Source organism: Ochotona princeps, chromosome 10 (assembly GCF_030435755.1).
Source record: "Ochotona princeps isolate mOchPri1 chromosome 10, mOchPri1.hap1, whole genome shotgun sequence".
NCBI classification, from domain to species: Eukaryota; Metazoa; Chordata; class Mammalia; order Lagomorpha; family Ochotonidae; genus Ochotona; species Ochotona princeps.
This window is the reverse complement of record NC_080841.1, coordinates 64,034,868-64,061,014: the sequence shown is the minus strand read 5'-3', so window position 1 is coordinate 64,061,014 and position 26,147 is coordinate 64,034,868.

Sequence of the window (26,147 nt, the reverse complement as noted above, 5' to 3'; positions counted from 1 at the left end):
TTAAGCAGCAAAAACCGACCTCTAATCTGTAAAATAAAGCATATTATGCTGCAAATCAAACTTTAAGAAGCAGAAAAAAAAGAGGGACAAAAGGATAGAGGAGGAGAAAGAGGGAGGGAAGAAGGAAAAGAAAAAAGGGAGAGAGGACTTCTTCCAAAAGTTCCGATGTGGAGTTGCTGAACTGTACAAAATGCAGTTACACACATTCACTATCAGAGAAGAGAATCTATCCGTACCATTGAAATCTATAAATGGTTGTTCGTCCTGCATATTTTTAACAGCAAGTGATAAACCCATATGTGTAACACCAGGGCCAGAACCTTCTGCCTCATCAGCCTCCTGACTCAGCCCAGTGGGAGGGAGCATCAGGGCAGTGTGTCTGATGGTGGCTGGGGAGAACAGAGGAAATGAACGAAGCAGAGGAGCATCCGTGCGTGTGCAGGGGCCTCTGGGAAAGAGCTGGTCATTAAGGTCAGGTGCCAACTGGACAGATCCCAGAACCATGGATTAATACCGGCTAAAACCCTCAAATTAAATCAAGGTAGAATGCAGATGGGTGATTCTATACTGATTCCAGCCTATTGGAAGATTTCAATTCTGTCACACACACACACACACACACACACACACACACACACACACACATACATCCCTTGTCAGATTGCTGATAATGACACCTTAGAAGGGCATTTGCCTAAAAATGATTGCAACCACACCACTGAGACTCAAGGATGCGGCAATCACTGCCAAGCAGGACAGCGTGTCATTTCACGTCAGTTGGTATGATGAATCTTTTACATAATGTGAATCACTGTCTAATTGTGACTCTGATTGCACCTACCATCGTCAGCATGCTCAAAGCTCCCCCAGGCTCTGGAGAGGCAAGGGAATGAGAAGAAAATTACAGAATCCGATTTTATACTTCATGAATGTCAAAGAAAAGTACCCCTGCCTGAAAGCAAAGTGCCTACTCTGGTACAGGAAGCCGCAGTGGCTGAGCATACAGTAACGACACTGTGTGACATGTTCGCAGGCAACCTGAACAGCAACTTGTGCATGGGAAAATCCAGGTGTTAACACTCAGCAGCCTGGATTCAGACCAGAGCTGTGCAGATCTGTGAGTCTTTCTCATTTGTCAGTGCACATTAAATCAAGGCTTTTAGAAAGTTTTTGTAACAAAACATCAGTGATTGATATTCCACAAATGGTATTAGATTGTTTTCTTCCTTAAAAAGAATATCAGGGCCTGGCGCAGTGACCTAGCAGCTAAAGTCTTCACCTTGAACATGTCAGGATCCCATATGGATGCCACTTCTAATCCCAGCAGCCCCGCTTCCCATCCAGCTCCCTGCTTGTGGCCTGGGAAAGCAGTTGAGGACAGCCCAAAGCCTTGGGACCCTGCACCTGCATGGGAGACCTGGAGGAGGCTCCTGGCTCCTGGCTTTGGTTTGGCACAGCACCGGCCATTGCAGTCACTTGGGAAGTGAATCAACATCCAGAAGATCTTCCTCTCTGTGTCTACTCCTCTCTGTTTATCTGACTTCACAATAAAAATTTTTTTTAAAAATCTTCGAAAAAAATATCCACATAGGAACATACTAGCCCAGAGGATCAAAAATAATCTCAGGGCAAGCATTGCTGCGCAACAGGTTCAGTAGCTGCTTGAGGTACCCCAATACCATAATGGAGTGCCAGTTTTGAGTCCTGCTACTCCAGTTCTGATCCAGCTCACATCGCATCTTGAAAATGGCGTATGATGTCTCAAGTGTACAGATCCCTGTCATCCGCATCGGGGATCGGTATAGACCTGTGAGCTGCTGGCTTCTGCCTGGCCCGGTCCTGACTACTGGGGGCACTTGGAGAATGAATCAGCAGTTGTGGGGGGAGTTTTCTCTCTCTCTTTCTCTCTCTCTCTCTTTCTCTCGCTCTCTCTCTCTCCTAACTCTGCATTTCAAATGAATAAATAAATCTTAGAAGGGGAAAAAAGCAATAAACAAACAGTGTCAAGCCAAGCTGGTTGTTGGTAAAGCAGCACAATGGCCCTTAGGAGTACTCAGCTGCAGCAAGAGGCAGAAAGAAAAGTCAGTGAGAAAAAAAAAAGAAAAAAAAAAAAAAAAGTCAGTGAGCTTCCTGGAGTTTGGGCTCTTCTATCCATCCTGACACAGGGATTTCAATCTACATGGTAGAAGTTCTACCTCTACCGCAAAATAACAAACTGGTTGATCTGTAACATGAACACACACACACACACACACACACACAAACACACATTTGTTGTCTAGACAAGAGAAAGGTATCATGTTCACCCAAATGGTTTACATGAACATTCCTCACAAGCTCCTTTCACGAAGAAATGCTTGTCCAGGTATAAGGAGTGGCGTCAGCAGCCTCCAGCATTGAGCTGTTTTGATGTCTGAATGTTCAGCAGAACCCACATCAGGAGAAGACCAAACGAGCCATGCACAGCAAATTCACCAGCAACATCACCCAGGAGTCTTCATTATGTACCAAGTCTCCATCAGCCTTCAGTGTCACTCCTTTCCGTTCTCCTTGCTTCACCTTGCTTTCACAGATATCAGTCCCAAAGTCAGCGTCTACTACAATAGCCAGTAATCACTACCACTGTGTGGTTTCCATCATCTCTATACAGAAGGTTTATTAGAAAATAAAATGACCAGACTCAACCCCAAAACACTAACATGCCACACTTCATACTATCATGTGCATAGATGGTAGGTTCCCACAACTGGCAGTCACACTAGACCTACACGGAGTGCCCAGAAGAGATACCACATAAACAAGTGAACAAATTCCTTTGCACCTACCTGCCTCTAGAATAAAATGAAAATATATTTACTTAGTAGCTCAGGACATGTTATTGCTTGGATTCTGCATTAAGGGGCCCAGTATGATAGCCTAGTGGCTAAATCCTCGCCTTGTATGCACAGGATCCCAAGTGGGAGCCAGTTCATATCCCAGCTGCTCCACTTCCCACTCAGCTCCCTGCCTGTGGCTTGGGAAAAGCAGCAGAAGACAGCCCAAAACCTTGGGATCCTGCACCCACTTGGGAAACCTGGAAGAAGCTCCTGGCTCCTGGCTTCAGATAGGCTCAGCTCCAGCCATTGTGATCACTAGGGGAATGAACCAATGGACAAAAGTTCTTTCTGTCTGTCTCTTCTTCTCTGCCTTTCCAACAAAAAAAAAAAATAAGAATCTGTGTCATTAGTGTTTTTACCTTTCCTGCAGCAAGGAGTTTTTCAAGTATTTAAAGGAAACCGCTGTTTGTTTGTTTGTTTGTTTTTTATTAATTTCATTGCATTATGTGACACATTTTTTTTTATGCACTGGAATTCCCCCCCGCCCCTCCCCAAACCCTCCCCCCCCCACGGTGGATTGCTCCACCTTGTTGCATTTCCATAGTTCAAATTCAGTTGAGATTCTTTCATTGGAGGTTTTGACCAATCATAAAGTCCAGCATCCTATTGTCCTGGTAAGTTCAATGGCTTCTTGGTGAGACCATCTCTGGTCTGAAGGTAAAACCAGCAGAGTATCATCCCAATCAAGTAAAAAACCCAACATAATATTTACAACCATTTACAACATTATGACATTGATTGACATGGTATTGATATGAGCAGAAAAAGCTGCCCAGGGACACTCTTGAATAAGGCCAGCCTTTGTGTAGGTCAGAGATGAATTTCTGGTGATTCCCAGCAATAGTAAACATAAACACTAGGGCAAGAGTGGGACTGAGACATGAAGGTTTGAATGAGAGTACCCATAAGAACTATTAGAACCAGATTGAGTTACCAACCAAACCAAGACCCAGAAGCTCGAGTGGCCTAGTAGGGAAATAGTGGGCATCTTCCTCCTAGGTAACTACCCCTCTGATGAACACGAAACCAAGATAGGAGTGGGATTGCTAAACAGAAATGCATATGCCAGTATTTATCTGGGCTGGGTAGAGGGCTGGTCGGGTCGAGTTGGGGTTCAAAATGCATCAATAATTTCCAGAGTTTAATGAGAGCAGGACAGACTGAACAAGACAGTGGTAATGTTTTTATGTCAGTCTGATTGCTCCCAAATAATCTCTTTCCACTAGTAGAATTCATCATGTGCTCATGAAGCAGACGATGGCATCATTTTTCCCAAAAGGAAACCGCTTTTTAAGTTAGTTGAGTGTTGTCTTTTGGTTAAGTGTTAAGGAAAGAAAACTAAAAATATGATGGCTAAAGCAACTCAGCAAATTCTCTGTCTTATCTCTGGTTAAAAAGCATTCTAGCACTGTATTTTATTTTAAATCCTTAATACCAGAGACTGGAATCTGTAAAAGACTTACTCCCTTTAAATGTTGTCATCATGCGTATTTTGTTTACTCTAAATAACTCAGTAAAAATAACTCGATTTAGATACAGAAATATTTTGACTTCATTTTACCTTTTCTCATACCCATGTGATCATGAGCATGCTATTTTTCACAAGACACAAGAGAAAAGAAAGAGCAATGGAACAGGATTTGAATCAAGAAGCAATGGCGCTCCTGCAAGAGGAGCCAGGTGATTGGTGCAACGCTTGTCAATACTAAAATTTTTTTAACTCCTTACCCATTCTTACAATTGCTTGATTTCTTACATGAGCTTCAGTCATTCTCTATAACCAAACTAATAAGCAATACAGAAGAATGATGCCCAGCCAGGAATTCATTTAAGATAGGTCATACTTTTCTTCCTCCAGCACTGTCACAATGAAGTGTAACAGGTGCAGGGAGGTATGGCTCGAGGTAGCACACAGAAGGAACAGGAGCCTTTGTGATAAGTGCTATGCAAGGCTTACTGTGTGCTTACCTTGTGCCAGTCTCCACGAAGGCACAGAAGAGTCACACAAACCCTGTACACTCACACTATGGACAAAACGTTGGTGCTCACTCAAAGCACTTACTTTGAAACCTGGCTCCAGAAGTCAGGGATTGGGAATTTGGAAGTGAATTAAAACGTGAAGCAGAGCCTCACATATTTTTATAAAACTCATATATATTTAAGGTGAGCAATACAATGATTCAATCTATATATACAGAAAAAAACCATCACCACAGTCAAGCTGATTTATTTATCTATAATATTCCATATGAATCAAGTGTGCTCAGAATTCTTAACATTTACTCTGTAAATAAATTTCAAGAACAGCCCAGTATTACTAATTTTAGTCATTTTGTAGCTTGATGATATCTACAACTTATGAGTAGTAATTATCCAAACATGGAGTCAGCACTCAAACCCAAACCACACTTGAATTAGGACATTTAGTCATTCATGCTTACTTTGAAAAACATTGAAATGCACAATAACCCAGTTAACTAATTGGAAATGAATGTAGTAAAGAATTACAAGTTTTGACATTACGTGTAGGTGAAATGTTTTACTTCCATAGAAACTAAAAAGCAGAAAGGAGTGCTGTTCACATTGAAATAACAAAATACTATAAACTGGGTAACTTGAACCACTGGTCTTGGGGCCAACTTGATGATTAAACTAGCAAATCCTCCTCTTGCAAGTGCTAGGATCTCATATGGGCTTTGATTTGTGTCCCAGCTGCTCCACTTGTCATCCACCTCCCTACTTATGGCCTTGGAAAGCAACAGAGGATGGCCCAAAGCCTTGGGACCCTGAACCCACATGGGAGACCTGGAGGAAGCTCTTGGCTTCTGGCATTGGATCAGCTCATCTCTGGCCATAGCGACCATTTGGGGAGTGAGCCAGCAGATGGAAAATCTTCCTCTCTGTAAAATCTGCCATTCAATTAAAAATAAGTAAATCTTTTTACAAAAATGATAGGCCCTTATTTTTCAGTTCTGAAGGGTGAAAGCTTAAGATCAAGGTGCCGGTAGGGTTGGGTTCTGGTGAGCACTCTCTCCCTGACTTGTAAATGACCATATTCTTGTTGTGACCTCCAAACTGTCGATAGGCACACTCATCCTGTCAGATTATAACTTTCATCCTTATGACTTCATTTAACCTTAGCTACTTCCATGCAAACCCAATCTCCAGTGTCATGTTGGTAACTGGGACTTCATATGAGTTGACAGGACACATTGGTTCTTAACATACCACACCTGCTGGCCCCCAAAATTCATGTCCTTCTCAAGCTCCAGATATACTCATTCTAATACAGTAGTCCCAGATCTCTTCACTCATCCCAACAAGACTCTACACTACAGTCCAGGGTCGCATCTAAATGCTCACACTGGGGACCAGTGTTGTATGACAGAGTAGGCTAAGCCTCTGCTTAGGACTCGCATACACCTTTTACACCTCATATAGGTGTTCTTAGTACATGGTTCATTTGTTATTCCGTTTCTGATGCATTAGGGAAAGCAGCAAATGTTTACTTAAGTACTTGGGCCGCTGTCACCAACATGGAAGAGCCTGATAAAGTCCCAGATCCCAGGCACAATGCTGGCTACTATGGACAGTTAAGGAGTGAATCAGCAGAATAAGGGTCTCTTTCATTCTCTCTCTTTCTCTCTCTCTCTCTCTCTCTCTCTCTCTCTCTCTCTCTGCTTTTCAAGTAGATACAAATAAACAACCATTTTTAAATAAATAAATTTATCTCAACCAGATACAGATGACATCAAGATACAAATCATTTTCAGGCCAAGTTACTATCCAAAAAATGAACAATTTTATTTCCAAAGTACAATGGTGAGCCAGGCAAAAGATGGGCATTCCCATTACAAAGGAAAGATGTGTATGAAAACAGAAAATGGTGACAGGATACAAGTTAGCCCTAACAAGTCTTAGGCTTTAAGTCTCAAAAAAAACTCTCTAGGAGCAGGCATTTGACACAACAGATGAAAAACAATATGGAACAATCACATTCCATATCAGTGTACTTAGGTTTGAGCTACAACTCAACTTTTCATTCCAGATTCCTGCTGATGCACCCTGAAAAGCAGCAGGTGACTTATGGCCCAAGGACTTGTGTTCCTCCCACACTAATGAGAAGCAGGGATTGATTTATGAACTCCTGCCTTTGGCCTGATCTAATCCCATATGTTGCAGGACCCAGGAAGTGAACTAATGGATGAAAATCTTCCTGTGTCTGTCTCTCTTTCTCTTTTTCATCACCTTTCAAAAATAATGTTTTACAAAAAAAATTTTTAAGAATTCTTTTTGGCTCAAAGGTCCTCGTTTCAACCAGCCTAGAAGGCAGCATTTCTACTTTTCAAAGTCAAGGAGACAGACACGAGCATTTCCACTCTGGTCTTGAGGCTAGTCTCTCCTTCTCTGCTCTGAAAGGATCGCGTGTGTTTTCAGCTTAATGGCTCCATAGTACTTTCATGTAGAATTCAAGAATTTTCATAGCTTTCCCTTCTATTATGCCACTTTATCTAAGCTGCTTGATTCAAACCTGCAATATCTGTACTGGCAGAACCCCATCTTTACTCCTGACTTCTTCCATGGTAGCAGAGAGATTATTGGTTCGTGCCCTTTTTAAATTGCTTACCAAGTGGTTATTCAGCAAAACCCATGGTGTTTCTTTAGGGGAAAACAAAAGCTCTCTGGCTTTTTGCGATATGCACAGGTTTAGCGATTTCCAAATCGGATTCCTTTTACCCTAACAATTCTTTCAGTATAGTTCTGTATTCTTTGTTTTCCTCTAGATGATGTGAAAGAGCTAAACCACTCCCTCATTACTCAGAAATCTCAGCTTTGGGGTGACACAGTGGTTCAAAGAATTAATCCTCCCTCCACCTCCAATCTCAGGGATCTCATAACGGTGCTGGTTCATGTCCCAGCTGCTACAATTCCTTTACCGTTCTCTGCCTATGGTCTGGAAAAAAAGTAACAGAGGATGACCCACATCCTTGACACCCTGCACTCATGTGGGAGACCCAGAAAAAGCTCCTGACTTCAGATCAGCTCAGTTCTGGCTATTGAAGTTATTTGGGGGAGTAACACAGTAAATGGAAGAGCTGTCTCTATAAGTCTGCCTTTCCAATAAAAATAAATACAACTTTTTTGAAAATCTCAACTTAACAACTTGCAATTTGTGCCCTGACAAAACACTAGCACACAGATAACCCAAGTTCTTGGCCACTTTCTACCAAGGCTGCCTTTCTTCAGGTTTCCAGTAACCTATTTGTCATTTCCTTCAGCGATCTCATCACAATAAACCTTGAAAGTCCTCATTTCTGCCAACATCCCAATCGGGGACATTTGTGTTCTCAAAGACAACAGAATTTTAACTGTGCTCTTTGCTTTCTGAGTCCTCTGCAGAATCTCCTTCAATACCCACATTTCCACCCAAAATCCCCCTAGGTAATGTAGACATTCTTCATCTTAGAAGCTGCACCCTTTAACCATTCTGCAGCCCATCCAAAACCATTTATTTAGTTTCATGAATTTGTTACAATGCCCTCACCTCCACTCCTCAGTAGTCAATTCTACATTAGTCAGCTATGGCATCATGATAAAGCTTCGCAGACATGGTAACTAAAACCACAGCTATTTATTGCTTATGGCTTTCATGAGGCTGAAAGTCCAAAGTCAGGTACCAGCATGACCAACAGCCTGTTCAGATCCTCCTCTTGGTTTGCAAGTGGCCATCTTTTCAATTTGTCCTCACATGTTTTCTAGAGAACAAGAGGGCTCGTGTTTCTTCTTGTAAAGACACTAATGATAGATTAGGATTCTACCCAAGGAGTGTATTTAAACTTAACCACTTCATTACTCTAAATACAGCAGCATAGGGAGAGGAGAGAGAAAGGAAAAGAAACGTCAACATATGAGTTCAAGGAGAAGGAATATAGTCAACATAAACATTTTAACTGTGTAATCTTAATAGAATATCCATAAACATTTAAAAAGTTACCCTTAAATGCTTTGTTTGATTTATAGGCATTTATAAGGCTCAATAACAAACAGTATATGTGGGGACACTTTCAAGTTGCTAAAATGGTGAAAATATCAGCTAAACTGGAATGGGAAACATCAGATAGTTTCAAAACTTGAAGAATCCACACACTGGACTAGAATAATCTATTAGTTTTGATTTGTCTGAATTCCTTAAGAAGAAAAAAAAAGCAAATGACTATAAAAGAGAAATCATATTTTTAAAAATACAGGGTAATAGCTTGAATCCTCCCTGGCCAATTTCCCACATTTTCTACCAGACAATGAGGAATGAGGTCTCATTAAAATTACAGCAATAGGGCCCGGCAGCGTGGCCTAGTGGCTAAAGTCCTCGCCTTGAATGCCCCGGGATCCCATATGGGCGCCGGTTCTAATCCCGGCAGCTCCACTTCCCATCCAGCTCCCTGCTTGTGGCCTGGGAAAGCAGCTGAGGACAGCCCAGAGCACTGGGACCCTGCACCCGTGTGGGAGACCCGGAAGAGGTTCCTGTTTCCCGGCTTCAGATCGGCGAGCACCGGCCATTGTGCTCACTTGGGGAGTGAATCATCGGATGGAAGATCTTCCTCTCTGTCTCTCCTCCTCTCTGTATATCCAGCTTTCCAATAAAAATGAATAAATCTTTAAAAAAAATTACAGCAATAACAAAAAGGTCCACTAGGTTCAGTGGACAGAATAAATTTCAGAAGAGTTTCACAGCCTACAGTGTGAAAAGAGTGCTTCTTTTGTCTGATAAAGAAATAGAGCTAACCATCGCCTGTCTTCAACATTCTGGTTAGACCTAGCTGTAGTTTGCACATTTGTATTTCCATGTTAGACAGGTGTCATACGAAAGAAATAAACTTGCCTTCTGACAGCACTTTTTAAAACAGTCTCTGTGAAGAAACAAAGCCTCTTCTTAACACTGACTTTTCTTAGTCATTTCATTATCTATCTGTGGAATCCTTCCATCATTACCTTCATGTGTGCATTATATATAAACCTGTCTTCTTATTCCTAGAATTCTTGGTCCCTTTCATAGAAAATAACTAATAGTCATAGGAGACAAAAAAAATATTATCCTAAACCAGACAGCAAAAATTTGCATTGAGAATGTCCTTCATTCAGTGCAACAATGCAGAATGAATGATAATAAATTAGGCAAATCTCCCTCTGAACACGTGCTCTGTTAAACATGGACAAATTGCCTACTCTGTATTTGAGCTCCTGCAAACTTTATCAAGTTGTGTCATGGTTGCTGTAGTCGTTTGTTGTCACTAAATATAACCTCCATTTTCTTTGAGGCAATGTTAACAAACGAAGCTATATTTTTCCAATTTGATGCTATATACAAAAAGTCAAAATAAATTTACTTTTTCTATACATGATAATTTAACTGTATTAAAAGAAACATTACAGACAACTGTATTATAGTCAAGGTTTTCATAACAGGCGCTAAATTTCTGTCAACCTAAATGGGTGGGAAAGCTCCACAGTCAGAGGTCTTGGTTGACTCAAGTGCTCAACTCAGAATAAGAACAGAAACGTCGAAAACAAAATTCTCAAAATCAAAACGCTGCTTCTTTGGAGCAAATACTGAATCATTTCATTGTGAATTCATCACCTAGAATAGCTTGTGTCAGCTGTTGAGAGGTAAAGAAGAAATTCAAGGAATTTACAAAAAAAGTATTCCGTCCTATACTGAGTTTAACAACTTCAACCTGTCAGCCACTATGCAGTCTTCTTCGTTGCAGTGTTTGATACTGAAAAAGCAAGAACAAAAAGAAAAGCAAGAAAGGTCCAGAGAACTATTGAGGTTGAGCTGGTCTCTTCTTGTTGTTGTCCATTAGGGAACTCTTGCAGCCTTGGAAGCAGAGATCAGCCCTACACAGCTCTTAAATCACCTGCTGTCGTATCAAGGAGAAGGCACCTTAGGGATGTCATTTCTAATACATTCTTTCTGAGCAGGTAGTCTCAGAAAGTTTCCCCAGGGGAAAAAAAGGGAAGAATTCGTGAAAAGAAGTCCTCAGTTTGCTGCAATGTGATCACTGGGAATTTCAGATGATTTTCTGTTCATTGCCAAAGTTATCTGAAGAAAACTGTGAGACAGAAGGGAGATGGCTTTAACCCCTTCCAAATTAGAGCAATATTTTCCAACTGGCTGTTGTAGATGACCCAGCCAAAACTGTTTCCATGTTGGATCTGGCTTGCAGCTGCTATGCGCCAGCACACGTTGTTTTCTGAAAGGAGTCTGCCTCCCAGAACAGGTTGAAGTCATGATGGCAACAAAGAACAGGTCGTGTGAGGGGTTACTAGATAGCAGAGGCCATGGAGCCACACATCCACCCAGTGCTTAGAGGGCCACTATCCATGAGGGCAGGCTTACACTAATGAAGGTTTGCAGCATCCCCAGAGAACTCATCACCAAAAATAAATACTCTTTCCATCCAGCATTTTTTAAAATCCAAAGCTAATGTTGAAAAGGTCTACAATTAACTAAATATCAAATTTTTCACTAAAGATAAGCTCCAGAGATGCTCTGGGGAACCATCATGAGGCCTGAGGCAAGAGACAGGTGCCTGCCTCATTCCTTCTGCATCATGTTATGAATCTTTTTAATGGTTATATTTTCAAAAAGAAAAAAAAACATCAAATTGTTTGGAAAGCACACTGAGATTTAAAAGCAGGAATGCTAAAAATGCACCATTGTCAGTTTAAGTATTTATATTACATGAAAAGCTAAATTTATTATTGCTTGGCTTTCCTGACTTTGATGGAAGCTCATCCATCAGTAATTCCTCTTTGTTTACCTCCTTTTCAGTAAAAGAATCCATGTTTGGCGTTTTCTCTGAACAACCTAATAATGTTAAATTTAAAAATTAACTTCAGCTTACTGTAGTTCATAGTATATTACTGTTAATATTGCTAAATAAATCTCAAGGCCACTCTTTTTTTAATATATTTTTATTTTGAATTTTGAATTATGTGGCACAATTTCGTATAGGTTGGGATTCCCCCTACAAACTCCCACTTCCCGACAGATTTTCCCCATTTTACTACAATGGTGTAGTTCTTCACAAGGAATCATAATTCTATCAGTCTCTTATTTAAGTGTACCCTGACATTGTTGGTACAGACAATGTCAGACAGTCCAGCATCCCATTGTCTACACATGTCCAACAGTTTCACTGGGATTCCATCTTTTGTCTGGAAGCAGGGATGCATGCTCCATTATACCCCCACATCTGTATATGATAGACCCCAGTACTCCATCATTGTACATTACCATAAGTTGAGAAGCCATGAAACAAGGTCAACAACTGGTATGAGAACAGCCACAACAACAACAACAACAGCAAAAACATCAACAACAAATTACAGCATCACGAAAAAAAGTGCCCCTGAGTAACGAACACATGAATGACAAGAAAAAAATACAAAAGTCTCCTGGGAAAAATTATGCCACCATGCAATCCATGAGCCAGCAATGAATTGGACAAGGAAAAAGAAATTACTTGGAATAAACAGAACTGAAATAATAAAAAAAAATCAAAACACATGGGATACAGTCAAGGCCACTCTTACAGTGAGGTAACTGCACCAAGGAAAACTCCCAAATAACTTTTATAGAATTTGAACACAATACTGATACATTAAAAATTGTTGACGCTGTGTGCTGTTTCAAGCCAGCTATTCAAGATGGAAATATGTTCAGAACTTAAATCATCAGAATGTTTCAGAGATTTTTGATGCTTTTTGAAAATCAGATGTAGTCATGCAGAATAATTTATTTATAGCTAAAAATTCAAATTGTGAAGACAGTTTGATTTTGCATTTCACCACTTCAAATGTTAAATCAGGACATCTCTAATCTCCTGAATTTATATTTGATATTCATCTTTCCTATAATAATTTATATTCTCATGTCTGATTCACAAATTTCCAATTTATTTACATTTAATTTCCAAAATCATGAGGAAAATTCATGCCTTTTGCTTCCCAGCATATTGTCAAAGTTACTCTCTCTCATTTGGTTTAATTTACAACACCCAACTGAATACAAGGTGAAGAAGAATGTCAATGTTATTAACACGAGTATTATTTTTTTAAGAAGTATGTATTTATTGGAAACTCAGATCTAGAGAAATAAGGAGATACCGAAAGATTTTCCATCCGCTGGTTCACTCCCCAAGTGGCCGCAACAGTCAGAGCTCAGCTAATCCAAAGCCAGGAGCCTGAAGCCTCTTCTGGGTCTCCCATGCCGGTGCAGGGTTCCAAGGTTTTTTTCCCATACTTGACTGCTTTCCCAGGCCACATGCAGGGAGCTGGATGGGAAGCAGGGCCACCGGGATTAGAACCAGCGCCCATGTGGGATCCCAGCGCATTCAAAGCAAGGACTTCAGCTGCTAGGTTACCATGCCAGGCCCCGTTAGTATTACTGATAAGTTTGTTTCTTTAATGACAAGAAGATAAAATTATAATAAATTTTGAATTAAAATATTTCCATTTAAAGTAGTGCTGTGAGAACTCATGTTCCTACTTTCAAGTTTTCAATATTTGTTCAGCTACTTCAGTGTTCTAGAAAAGCAGCTAAATACTGAAAATGAACAACAACACAGACTTGTCCCTCACTATCTGAGGACTATTGATTCCAGGACCCCTACAAATGCCAAAATCTGTGAATGCTCAAGTTCCTTGTGTAAATTTTCATAGGAAGTATGCACATCCCCCTGTATGTAACAATCACCTGTAGACTACATAGAATAGCTAATACAATGTAAAACACTATGTGGGCAGATGTTATACTAAATTATTTCAGGGAAATGGCATGAAAAATAAAGTCTGTACATGTGCAGAACAAATGCAATTTAAAATATATTTTTTAATGGTTCATTGAATACATATCGTTCCTTTCACCTCCAGCTGTGGGGTGGTTCAGCCCTCAGCCTAAAAGCTGCCCATCATCATGAGTGATGTGTAAGGCTCTCATCTCTGGAGCTTGGAGCTTCTATTCCACATTATGGTTGAATCTTTCAGGGAGTAAACCAATGTTCCTGTTTCTCTGTGCAGCTGATACAGTGACGGTAGCGAATAGGCCTCCAGATTTCCGCCCACCTCTCCTATCACACTGCAAATTTCAATGCAGTGAGAGGAGAGTGGATAATGAAGGAAGTGTAAATATATGCTTTCTTTGGTTTCATCCTAAAAAAACAAAAAGATTGTTATTATTATTATCGTAATATTATACATTCATTCTCCTGTCCTCTTGGCCAAGCTATACAGGTTTGTTTTCTGGTGACCTTGGGCAAGCTGCTTAAATCCACATCACTGAAATATGTGCCTCATAGACCTGCTGTGAGGATTTACCTGAACATACTTATAAAACACTTAGAAACAAAACTGTAATTGTGGTTCATTTCTACAGTTCTGGGTAAAATTGCAGGCAGAAAAGATCCTATTGGCTTAACTGGCCCATCCGCCCCCACACATTGCACCTGCAGCTATGTGATGTCAGCCCTTTCAGGCTGTTGGTCTCCTCCTATTGCTTCATGATTCCTGCCACAACTCTAGAGACACCCAGGTCAGAAAACAAGACTTTCTTGCCCATCGGTCAAAGGAAGCCTGTAGTGCCTTTCTTTGTATGTGTCCTCCTGCCCCTGAGTCCCATGAGGTAGCACAGAGCATCACAGTCATGAACCCTAAAATTGGGAATCCACTACAAGTGGATTCCTTTCTGTAGGAAAGGAAGTTGTTGCATCATCTCTCAGGATGACAAGCTGCTTAAGCAATGCTAAGCAGTTGCCTGAACAACAGGTGAGTAGGGAAAATCTCAGTCTTGACCTATCCAGGACGTGTGAAAGCTAGGGAGACCCTTGCCAAGCAGTCTTCCTGCCTCGGAAACCTCCTTGTATGCATTTCTTCTAGCACCGAGAGAATGGAAGATCCTCTCACTGGTGAGAAGTAATCTTGTTCTAGTCTGTTCTACAGTTTTGGAGACTTGATGTGTTTTCCCTCCTGAATAGTGAGAATGTGTCTTCAGATTCTAAGGAATCAATCTCTAATGATGTAATTTCATGCCCCATGATCCATGAGTGAAAGAGAATGTTTCTTGGAACATTTCTCATGTCTAATCCTTTACAAAGTAATGAAGGCAAAAGGAACTGGATGATCTGGGGAAGGTTAGGCTGTGGTAATGACTAGAAGCAGCGTTAGTTTAAGGTGCTCTATTAGTTTCCCTAAGGTTGTTGTAACAAATTTCCACTCACAGGATGACTTAAGACAGCAGATATTTATTCTCCCACAGGTCTGGATGCCAGAGTCTAAAATCAAGGCATACGTCAGAGTTGAGTCTTTATGGAATCCTTCAGAGAAAATGTATCCCGTAGCTTGCGAATGCCTTACTTCATGCTCTGCCTCCATTTTCCTGTGGACCCTTCATTCTCTGTCTTCTTTGATTTATCTTTTGAGATTATCATGAATTTTATGACCCACCTTCATCTCATACAATCTCATGTGAGGTCCTTACCTAGTTGCATCTACAAAGGCCATTTGTTCCAAATCAGGTTTTATTGAGGGGTGGGCTCTGGATGAACTCATCTTTTGGGGAACATAGTTCATTCCACTCTAGCTGACATTAACCATGTTTCTGAGACCAAATAGTGAACGCCAATTATTGAAGGAATCAGAACAGTCTCACTCTTTGATCGCCCCTACAACCAATGAAGAGAAATTCTATAATGTGAGGGCAGGAGGCTCAACCATGGACCAGCCACACCCTGCTGAATGCTAATTAACATGAGAGGCCTGACTTACCTGGGGAGACCTGTAGATGGCTAAACACCAGCTCATGAACCATACCAGTTATTCTCTCAGATTTCTGCTTAGAAGGAACAGTTATCCCTCCAGACCGTGGACACACAAAGCACCTTACTCCTCAGCATCATCCTTGACTATCTCACTAAGCATATGTAATTGGCCACCCATTTTATGCATGATATGGGGGTTTACTCATGAAGATTTGTAAGGTAATTAGATTGAATGGTCAATTCACTTTAGGGTGTGAAATTATGTAATAGTTATGGCCTATAAACAGGCCCTAGTAGTTCTTTTGTAATAACTGCAACATACCTTGTTCTTCCCAGCCAGTCTCTATCCCTGCTACCTGCTTCACAGAACACACCTGGCATGTGGCAAGACTTAGAGCAGACAGCAGTCACACACCTGGCATTTGGCAGGGCCTGGAACAAACAGCAGCCACACACCTGGTACCTGGTAGGTCCTGGAGCAGATAACAGCCACAACCACTATCTTCATTGCTGAGTAAAAGATTTTTTCTTGGGGCCTGGCGCAGTGACCTAGCAGCTAAAGTCTTCACCTTGGACACACTGGGATCCTACATGAGCGCTGGTTCTAATCCCAGCAGCCCCACTTCCCATCCAGCTCCCTGCTTGTGGCCTGGGAAAGCAGTCGAGGACGGCCCAAAGCCTTGGGACCCTGCATCTGAGTGGGAGACCTGGAGGAGGCTCCTGGCTCCTGGCTTTGGTTTGGCACAGCACCGGCCATTGCAGTCACTTGGGAAGTGAATCAACATACAGAAGATCTTCCTCTCTGTCTCTCCTCCTCTCTGTATATCTGACTTTCCAATAAAAATAAATGTTTTTTTTTTTAAAAAACAAAAGATTGTTTCCTTTCAAGCAGATTCTTAACTGCCATCTACAGCAAGTCAGATGTTCTCACACATCACCAAATACTATGCCATTCTCATTCCAAATTAATCCCAGTAATGCAGCCACAGGATATCTAGCATGTTCTATCATCATTGACCAATAATGTCAATTTATGGAGCTTTTTTGCATCTCTCCTCTCTGGTCAGGATCTGTCCCTCTCAATACTTTTTTTTAAAGATTTATTCATTTTTATTACAAAGTCAGATATACAGACAGGAGGAAAGACAGAGAGGAAGATCTTCTGTCTGATAATTCACTCCCCAAGTGAGCCGCACCGGCCAGTGCTGCGCCAATCCGAAGCCAGGAGCCAGGAATCTCTTCCAGGTCTCCCACGCGGGTGCAGGGTCCCAAAGCTTTGGGCCGTCCTCGACTGCTTTCCCAGGCCACAAGCAGGGAGCTGGATGGGAAGTAGAGCTGCCGGAACTAGAACCGGTACCCACACGGGATCCCGGCACATTCAAGGCGAGGACTTTAGCCTCTAGGCCACGCCGCCGGGCCCAATACTTTTACCACACAAGGTTTTGGTTAACCCCAACAGCTTCTCTCTTCCTAATCAAGGTTTGGTTCTAAATCACAGATCTGCACTTACACCACTTGGTAAATAATTATGCCTACAGTTGAGAGGATGCCTTTGGGTAGAACAGAATAGCTCAACTGTGCACCACAGTGATTGACAAACGCATACAACACAGGAAGGCAAGGGTGAGAGAGTCCTTAGGAAATATCTGTGTTGGAAATAGTTTTAAGTTAAAATTAAAAGCCTGAATGCATAACTTTAGCAGTAGTACCCTTCTGTTCAAGTTGGGAAATAAATGGGAAAGTCCACTCTGCGGAAAAAAAAAAAAACCTCAATCTGTTACCTTAGAGCATTTAATTGCCTCCCTCTGGGTAGATTTAGGACAGTTGAAAATAATTCAACATTATCCAAATGGATAAATTAAGAAATGGAGAAATTAAGCCACTTGGAAATGCAACAAATTCTTAAGGACAAATTCTCTAAGAAATGATTGAAATGTGATTAATCAGGAAGTAAAAATGTAGACACCACTTGATTTGATCTCTCCCTGTGATGAATAAGAAGTGTGCTACCATTCTTACTTTTGCCCTCAAAACACAGCATTCATGATGCAGAGAGGCAAGGGGCTACACAGCACTCCCCTGCAGGTTCCCTGAAATCACATGTGTAAGGCACAGCACTGAGCTCAAAGGTTTCACGCATGCAATCCTGCTGCTGGACGCTTCAGCTGGGTAATGGGTGACACACAGACAAAGCTTAAAGATTTCATAAGCAGCACATATACAACCTAAGTTAATGGCAACAGTGCTAAGTTTGACAGTGTAGAAAAGCATAAACTCAAAAACCAAATTGTCAATAAGGTATATGACCTTGAACCATTGACATAATCTCAGTGTTGTAATTACCTCGTCTAAAATGGAGGTGCTTGAGGCCAGTGCCATGCATGGCATCCTAATCCTCCATCTGTGGTGCTGCCATCCCATATGGATGCCAGTTCATGTACAGCTGCTTCACTTCCCATCTAACTCCCTGATTATGGCCTGGGAAAGCAGCAGAGGATGGCACAAGTCCTTAGGCCCCTGCACCCAGGAGGGAGACATGAAAGAAGCTCCTGGCCCCGGCCTTGAATCAGCTCAGCTACAACCATTACAGCCATTTATAGGGAGTGAGCCAGTGGATGGAAGAATCTCTCTCTCTCTCTCTCGCTCTCGCTCTCTCTCCTCTTTTCTGTAAAATCTGCCTTCCAAATAAAATAATTTTTTAAAGAAGATGCAAATATTACTTATTTTGATATTTTGACAATGAGGATTGAACATGGAATTATGCATAAATGCTTAGATAACAGTTGGTACATCATATACATTATGTAAATATTTTGTGTTTCTTATGAAACTTCTGAGAAACATTCAATAATGGGGAAGAAGCCTGGGCTGGGTCCTCCCCCAGGGTCTTCGCAAATGCTCATTGTTTGTGGATGGCAGAGAAGGATGGAAATAAAAAGCTCCTGATGCTCAATTTGAAAAATTATCTCTGAAGACTATTTTCCTGGTTCCAAAATAACTATCTTTGGGGGGAAAATGATGGGTTGTCTTACATTTTTTACATCTTCGCGACAACTTCTGCTGTAAAGGCTATTATCCCATCAAGAAAGAATATTTGATATGTTGAAATTAGATATAGACACAGAGATTGAAGACTATATCTGGGGATTATAGCAATGGCAAGCTTAAAGGTGATAAAACCAAGAAATTCCTGGGAAGTTACAGTTATGGCTACTGTTACAAACTTGGTTTTGAGGCCATGAGTTGGTGTTAGGCAACCTATCTGAGATGGTTCCTTTAGGAAAAACACCTAAGCAGAGCATGCAGCTTAAGCAAGACTTGCAAAAGAGACAATGAGAGGAAGAAGATAGAGGAAGAAAGCATTAAAGGCAGTTCATACACTATTTCTGAAATCTTTGTTCTAAAGGCTAGAACCACAACATGTCCATAACCCCAGAAAGCATCATCCACTAGAACTCTGTGTGCTGATGGAAGCGTCCCATGTCTGCACTCTGCAACAGAGCACACACTGGGCAAGTGTGGCTACTGAGCACTCGAAGTGTGGCTGTGCAACTGGATAACTGAAGGTTTTATATCATTTTTAATTCATTTGATAGTGTCTACCATGTTGGACAGCATGACTCTAGAGCTACAGTGGTTAATTCTAATTCATTGATAAGAATTAAAGCAGATGGAGAACTGGTGAAAAGATACCATAATGAAACAAAAAGACACATCCGAATTATGGGTTATCTGAGGATTCTCTATCTCTAAACAGAATCAACCAGGGAGTTTGGAGAAAGAGATCTATTTGAAGATCATTGGCACATGTGATCATGGAGGCTAGCAAGTTCATAACCTATTTGTAGGTCCAACAGACTGAAGACCCAGGGAAGAATCAATATGATAAACAGGGTTTGAAGAAATCTGCCAGCCAGATCCCTTCTTGTTCAGGGGAACTGAACCTGTGTTCTGCCCAGGTCTTCAGCTAATTAGATCTGGCCCACTCACATCAGGAAAACCATCTGCTTTACTCTAAGTCCATGCAGTTAAGTCTCAAAGAAAAATCCAGAATAAACTTTTCGCTAGTAACCAGGCAACATGGCCCAGCCAAGATGGCATACAGAATTAACCACTGCATGGAATATGCAGCAGCCACTGATGTGCACAGTAGGTGAAGCCACCATCTACAATACCAGTATTTCATTTCAGAGTGCCAGTTCAACTCCGAGCTGTTCTGCCTCTGATCTAGCTCCCTGCTAATGCTTGTAGAAAGGCAGCAGAAGATGGCTTAGGTACTCATGCTCCTGCCACATGTTGGGGAGACCACAAAAAAGCCTGTCTCTTGGCTTCAGCATAGCTCAGACTATTGGAGTTATCTGGGGAGTAGATCAGTGAATGAATGAGCTCCATCTCTGTGTGTGTGTGTGTGTGTGTGTGTGTGTGTGAGACTCTGCTTTTTCAGTAAATAAATACATCTTTTTTAAGTAGAAAAAAGAAATGGATAAATGAGACAAGTGTAGGAAAACATTTATATCTATTGAAATTTGATAAAGGAGGTAGCAGACTATGTTATATTTTATTTCAAATATGTTTGAAATTTTTGAAACAAATTTGCAACAGGTCAGGAACCAAAAGTGTTATTTGAACATTAGAAAGGCACTACATAATATGGCTGGAGGATGCCAGATTGAGAGTAAATGTATTTGCTAAACAACCATTACTTCTAAGATATCTGCAAGAATTCTTTCAGGCTGTTCTTTTCTTCTTGTATTCATGACTGTAAATAGCAAAACTGCTTTCAATTCCTTACCACATAAAAGCAATCTGCTTTAGAATTATGTTAATACAGTTTACCCTAGTTCTAGGGAGAACATTTGCAAATTCCCACTGTGAGAGTGTTTCTAAATATTAGTGAACCATTAGGTGGCAACACAATGCCTGTCAAGGGTTTTCAAAGTACATACATGATAGGCTCCTGCGCAACTGGACAGTCTGATTGAAAGAAGTTCCAAGGCTGTTTTTATCTTAATTTGTATTTTATTCAGAACTCAAAGAAAAATGGTCATACCGTGGAAGTCTAACACCACTCCACACATTCCCTGTATGCAACACTATTTGCAAATCTCAAGGGCAAAACAATTCACAGTTTCTCATGGAGCTCTGAATTTAGCAATGTTTATGGGGAAAATCACACTCCTTGTAATGTATCTTAATGTTTCCAAACAGAGTTGTGCAAATGAACTTCACAATAAGGGATATATATTTTTTGTCCACCAATTTCTGATATGTTTATGCAGAATTTTGAATGCTTTCTGATGGTGATTTCAAAATAGCTTTTTCTCCACTTAAAATTCAGATTTCTTCTCAATACATTTCTACTTTAGATCTCAGTAGGATTTCTTTGGAAACATTGATAGTACTTTTTATCTCATTGAAACAGGATTTCCCATGTTGTCTGCAAATAATATTTATATCCACAAATCCTCTGCAGTGAAAACAATCTGCATCCAGCCAGGGTGGGAGGCGTGGCTGGAGGGGGTTATTGTGGGTTGCCCCCACTGGGCCACAGCTCCCACTAGTTGATAAAAGGGCCGAGTACGTGCTGGGCAGAACCAGGTTGGACTACAACACCCATTGGTTCCAGTGCAAGTTGGGACTGAGAGCAGAACCAACCCAGCAACTGCAACCACCAGCTGATCGTGGAGATGGACTGTGCCGGGCCCTGTGCTTACTAGAACATACAGGAATCTGATCTGGGAATAACCTCAAAGTTTCTTTGAAGATCTCCCCAACCGAACTGCTGGACTCAGAACCCTAGCCAGGAGGGGACAGAGGACAGAACGGGTCTATCAACCACCTCAACTGTATGCTGGCAGCGAAATACTGGGCGGATGACTATGACAATCAGTGGATTCTTCAATGACCTCATCGAGCTGGAAGTGGCGAGACTGGCAGTGATTCACAACTGGAGAACTATTACAACCACTTGAGCGGGTATCTCAGAGCACACCCCAAGTCCGGGACTTTGGGCTGGTGGGGAACTGGGTGGGACTTCTCCCTCAATATCCCCCTGTACCTCAGATATATGAAGGAAACAATATGGACATAAAAATCTTACCCACATCCCTATAGCCCCTAAACCTTTACACCATAATTAACTATGTAAGATTATTAACAATAAAAAAAAGTTAAAAAAAAAAAAAAAGAAAACGATCTGCATCCAGCTCTGTATCTATCTATATCAATATTCATTTCACAGAAAGCCAAGTTTCATTAATTGGATAGTTTCTCACTATAATCTTTATGGCTAAAAGTCTAGGTGCTATATAAATGTGAAAGAAAAAATGACAACTTCAGTCCTACCATATCCCAGTACTAACGTGGAGAAAAAAAAAATGTTGTCACTGAAGAGGTGACCCTAAAAGACATTGAAAAATACAAACTTCTGTCCCATCAGGCCTCCATAACAGCCGTCCTCTTACATGTAGCCATAGCTGAGGTAGGGGTATCTGTGTCTGCATGACAAGTGGCAGATACAGGTACAAACACCACACAGTTGCTGTAATAAAGATCTCTTAGGCAAATCCAGGTTCAATTCCAGGTGTGGCTTGCTCTGTAAACCAACGGGTGAGAATCACAGGACTTAACGTGTAACTTAGCATGCTTTTAGAGATCTGAGAATAGAACTGCTTTTGCTGTTCAGAGAGTTTAATTGTTAATAACATCTATCCACTGAAAGTAGGTCATAAAGTAAAACTTGTAGTAAATTTTTATGTTGAATAATTGGAAACTGATTTCTTTATCCAGGTCCGTACTAATTGTGCCTGAGAAAGTAATAGAAGATGGTCCAAGTAGCTGGCTCTCTACACCCTACACCCATATAGGGGACTGGGAAGAAGCTCCTGGCTCCAGGCTTAGGACTGGCACATCCCCATCCATCACAAACACCTTAGTGAAGCAACAGGTAGAAGTGCTCGCTTGTTCTCTCTCTCTCTCTCTCTCTCTCTCTCTCTCTCTCTCTCTCTTTCTCTCTCTCTCTCTTTCTCTCTCTCTCCCCACCTCTCCATCTCTCTCCATTTTCTCTGTCTTTAAAATTCTGCCTCTCGGGCCCGGCGGCGTGGCCTAGCGGCTAAAGTCCTCGCCTTGAAAGCCCCGGGATCCCATATGGGCGCCGGTTCTAATCCCGGCAGCTCCACTTCCCATCCAGCTCCCTGCTTGTGGCCTGGGAAAGCAGTTGAGGACGGCCCAATGCATTGGGACACTGCACCCGTGTGGGAGACCTGGAAGAGGTTCCTGGTTCCCGGCATCGGATCGGCGCGCATCGGCCGTTGCGGCTCACTTGGGGAGTGAATCATCGGACGGAAGATCTTCCTCTCTGTCTCTCCTCCTCTGTGTATATCTGGCTGTAATAAAATGAATAAATCTAAAAAAAAAAAATTCTGCCTCTCAAATCTTTTTAAAAATTTCTAAAACAAAAATGAAAATTTCACAAGGTCTACTTGTGTGAATAAATTCTTCTAAAATTGTGAATTTTCATAATATCCTTCATCAAGCCAAAATTGATAAGAGGCTTAACACCCAAATGCAGACATGGTTAAATTATCAGAGAGCATTTATACAGAGATCATAGCCTGTGGAAGTGAACAAAACACACTTCACCTGTGTTCTTCACATTTGTTAAAGAATTGAATGATGCATATATGTCATAGCACAATCCCTGCCCTTGTCTTGAAAGTTAATGGAAAACAGAACTGTCTCCCTGATGGAAGAATCAAATGTCTGTTGGAGGAGGCCAGTGCACTCCAAATAACTCATTTGTATGACAGCAAGATGGAAAGTAACATGATTGTTGAAACAAGCCCATAATCACACTGATAAACAGGTTTATCGTGCAATAAGCTTTCCTTTTAAAAATACCACAATGCCATGCACAGGTCATTCAGCTCTGCATGTGATATTAAAATTAAACATGAATCATTGAGCGTGTTAAATGAATTGCATCTCATAATTATCTAGCTAGCAATGAAGCATCCCTTTAACCGACCTGGGCGGATCATATGAAGCACTCTGAAATACCATGACAGAATACATTAGAAATAAAAGCCATCACAATATACATTGGCTGGCTGGCAGCTGACGGAGACACAATCAAGAATTCTGCAATCCCGGCAGCTACAATTCCTCTCTATCTTTCCTCCTCTCCGTATATCTGACTTTGTAATAAAAATAAAATAAATCTTTAAAAAAAAAAGATGCTTAGCACCAATTTAAAAAAAAAAAAAAAAGAATTCTGCAAGATAGCTCTGGTTCCTTCCTGAGTGAGGGTCAGCCCATACAGAACATGAGCATGTCAGAGTCCTGGGCAGGACAGGATGCAGAAATGGGATATGGGTTTAGATGTACAAGTGTGCCTTTATAACTCTTCCATAAATTTCTAGTAAATAAAAATAAAATTTAGGATCTCACTCACACTTTTATAGACTCTTAAGAGCTTTCTTTTTTATGGCTGTGCTTTCAGCAGTATGCGTGTATATATGAGAGGGAGACAGAGAACAAGAGCAGGAAGCATATGAGCAAAAGAGATTAATAGCTCTCTGGAAGATCAAGGCCTTCTGATTAGCTCGCTGGTTGCAGGCATTTACTCATCACTCATCTAAAACACCTTATAATAGTCTTATTGAATGGGAGGGTGATTTTATGGCGTGAATTAAATGGAAATCAGGGTAGTTTTTGAAACTCTAACATATGGCCCCACTGATGACTTTTCCTAACAAATTTTGCATGTGATATAATCTAAATTTAAATAAGTGTCTACAGGGAACAGTGTTAGGGTATGTGTACCCTACGCCCTCCAGTATCCTAGGAGAACAATAAAAATCAAGTTTCTGAAAGACAAAGGAAAAATTGAGGCAGATAGAAAATTGATTGCCACACCAAAAAAAAAAGTACCTCATGGGAAAAAAAATTCCCTGCAAGTGTTTTTCCTAACAAAGATTTTAAGCCAGAACTGTGAAGAGAGTTAAGGTTTTTGATAAACCTGGAGCCCTACATACTGCAAGATTTCCTGAAGGTAGGTTTATGAGGCAATGAACACGAATGTCAGCATAAAAAGCATTTTAATTGAGGCTACAATATCTTCTAGAACATTCCTGCAGATAAAATGTACATGGTAAAAATACCTTTTAGTAATCTTTCTCATCCTATTTATGTTTAAAGAATTTTTCATTATAAAAGCAATGTATGTTCACCATGGAAAATTTCAAAAATAAACAAAACAAACAAGAAGATGATCATCATTTAAAACATCAGGACCCAGAAATAAAAATAGTTAAATAATTATTACCATTTTGACATTTTATAGTCCATAGATCCATGTATTTATCTAAAATCAATGTGTTGTACATACATATTCATAATCCAATATATTTGCTATCATGCTTGCATGAGAGCCAGAACAGGTGCTGGCCAACCAAACTAGATGGTAGTAGCTGCTGGCACATGTGACTCATGTCAGACTTGACCATGGTACCAGGAATGTGTATGGGATCTGGGACTGGAGTGATCCTGGTAGGGAAACTGTGGGCATGCCTCTGCTGGGCTCCACCTCCTTCTGGTAAGCACAGAGCCAGAGCTTGGAGTGGGCCAGGTTAGTCAAGGCAGCAGCACCTGTTGGCATACATCTGGACTGGGTCTGGGGGGTGGGTCAGGCTGAGCTAAAACGCTGCATCCATGGTTGTGCACGAGAACCAGATGGGATGTGGGACAGATTGGGATAGGCCACAACATGCCAGCACAAGCAAAAACCAGAGCTGGGGGAAGCCCTGGTGGAGGCTATTGCAGGTCACCCACTGTGGGCCGTCGCACCTGCTAGCATGCTTGAGGATTAGGCCTGTGACTGGCTGGGTTGGGCTAGGCTACAGCACCCATTGGTTTGCATAAAAGATGGAGCTGGAGAAAGAACCAATGAAGCAGCTGCATCCACTAATACGTGCATTGGGCGGTGCAGGTAACAGACCAAAACTGACCCTAAACTGGTTGACACACGCAGGCGTCAAGTCCAAGATCAACCCAGGTGAGGTTTCTTGGGGGACTCACTGACTAGCAGGCTGGAGGAAACAGCCTTAGAGAAAATCACTATATATATGGTCCAACCTTAGGGTGCATGTATCAGGTCTGGGCCTCCTCAGTTGCTGATACCTGTGCATTGGACAGCATGCCCAGATGCACACAGGGAACATAACAACCAGCTCATGACTAGACCAACAGAAGATGGCAAATGCCTGATCAGAGGATAGAAAACAGAACAGGTCGGACCACTCTCCTGGTCAAGCTTTGCAACATGTTCCTACGCCTGTGGATGCACTAAGGTGAACTTGGTCAGCCACACTCCTCTTGGAATGATTTGCCTAGATTTCCCTCAGTCCTGGCATTTGCATGTCCTGGCAGATGATGAAGTCTGGCCCAACCTGGC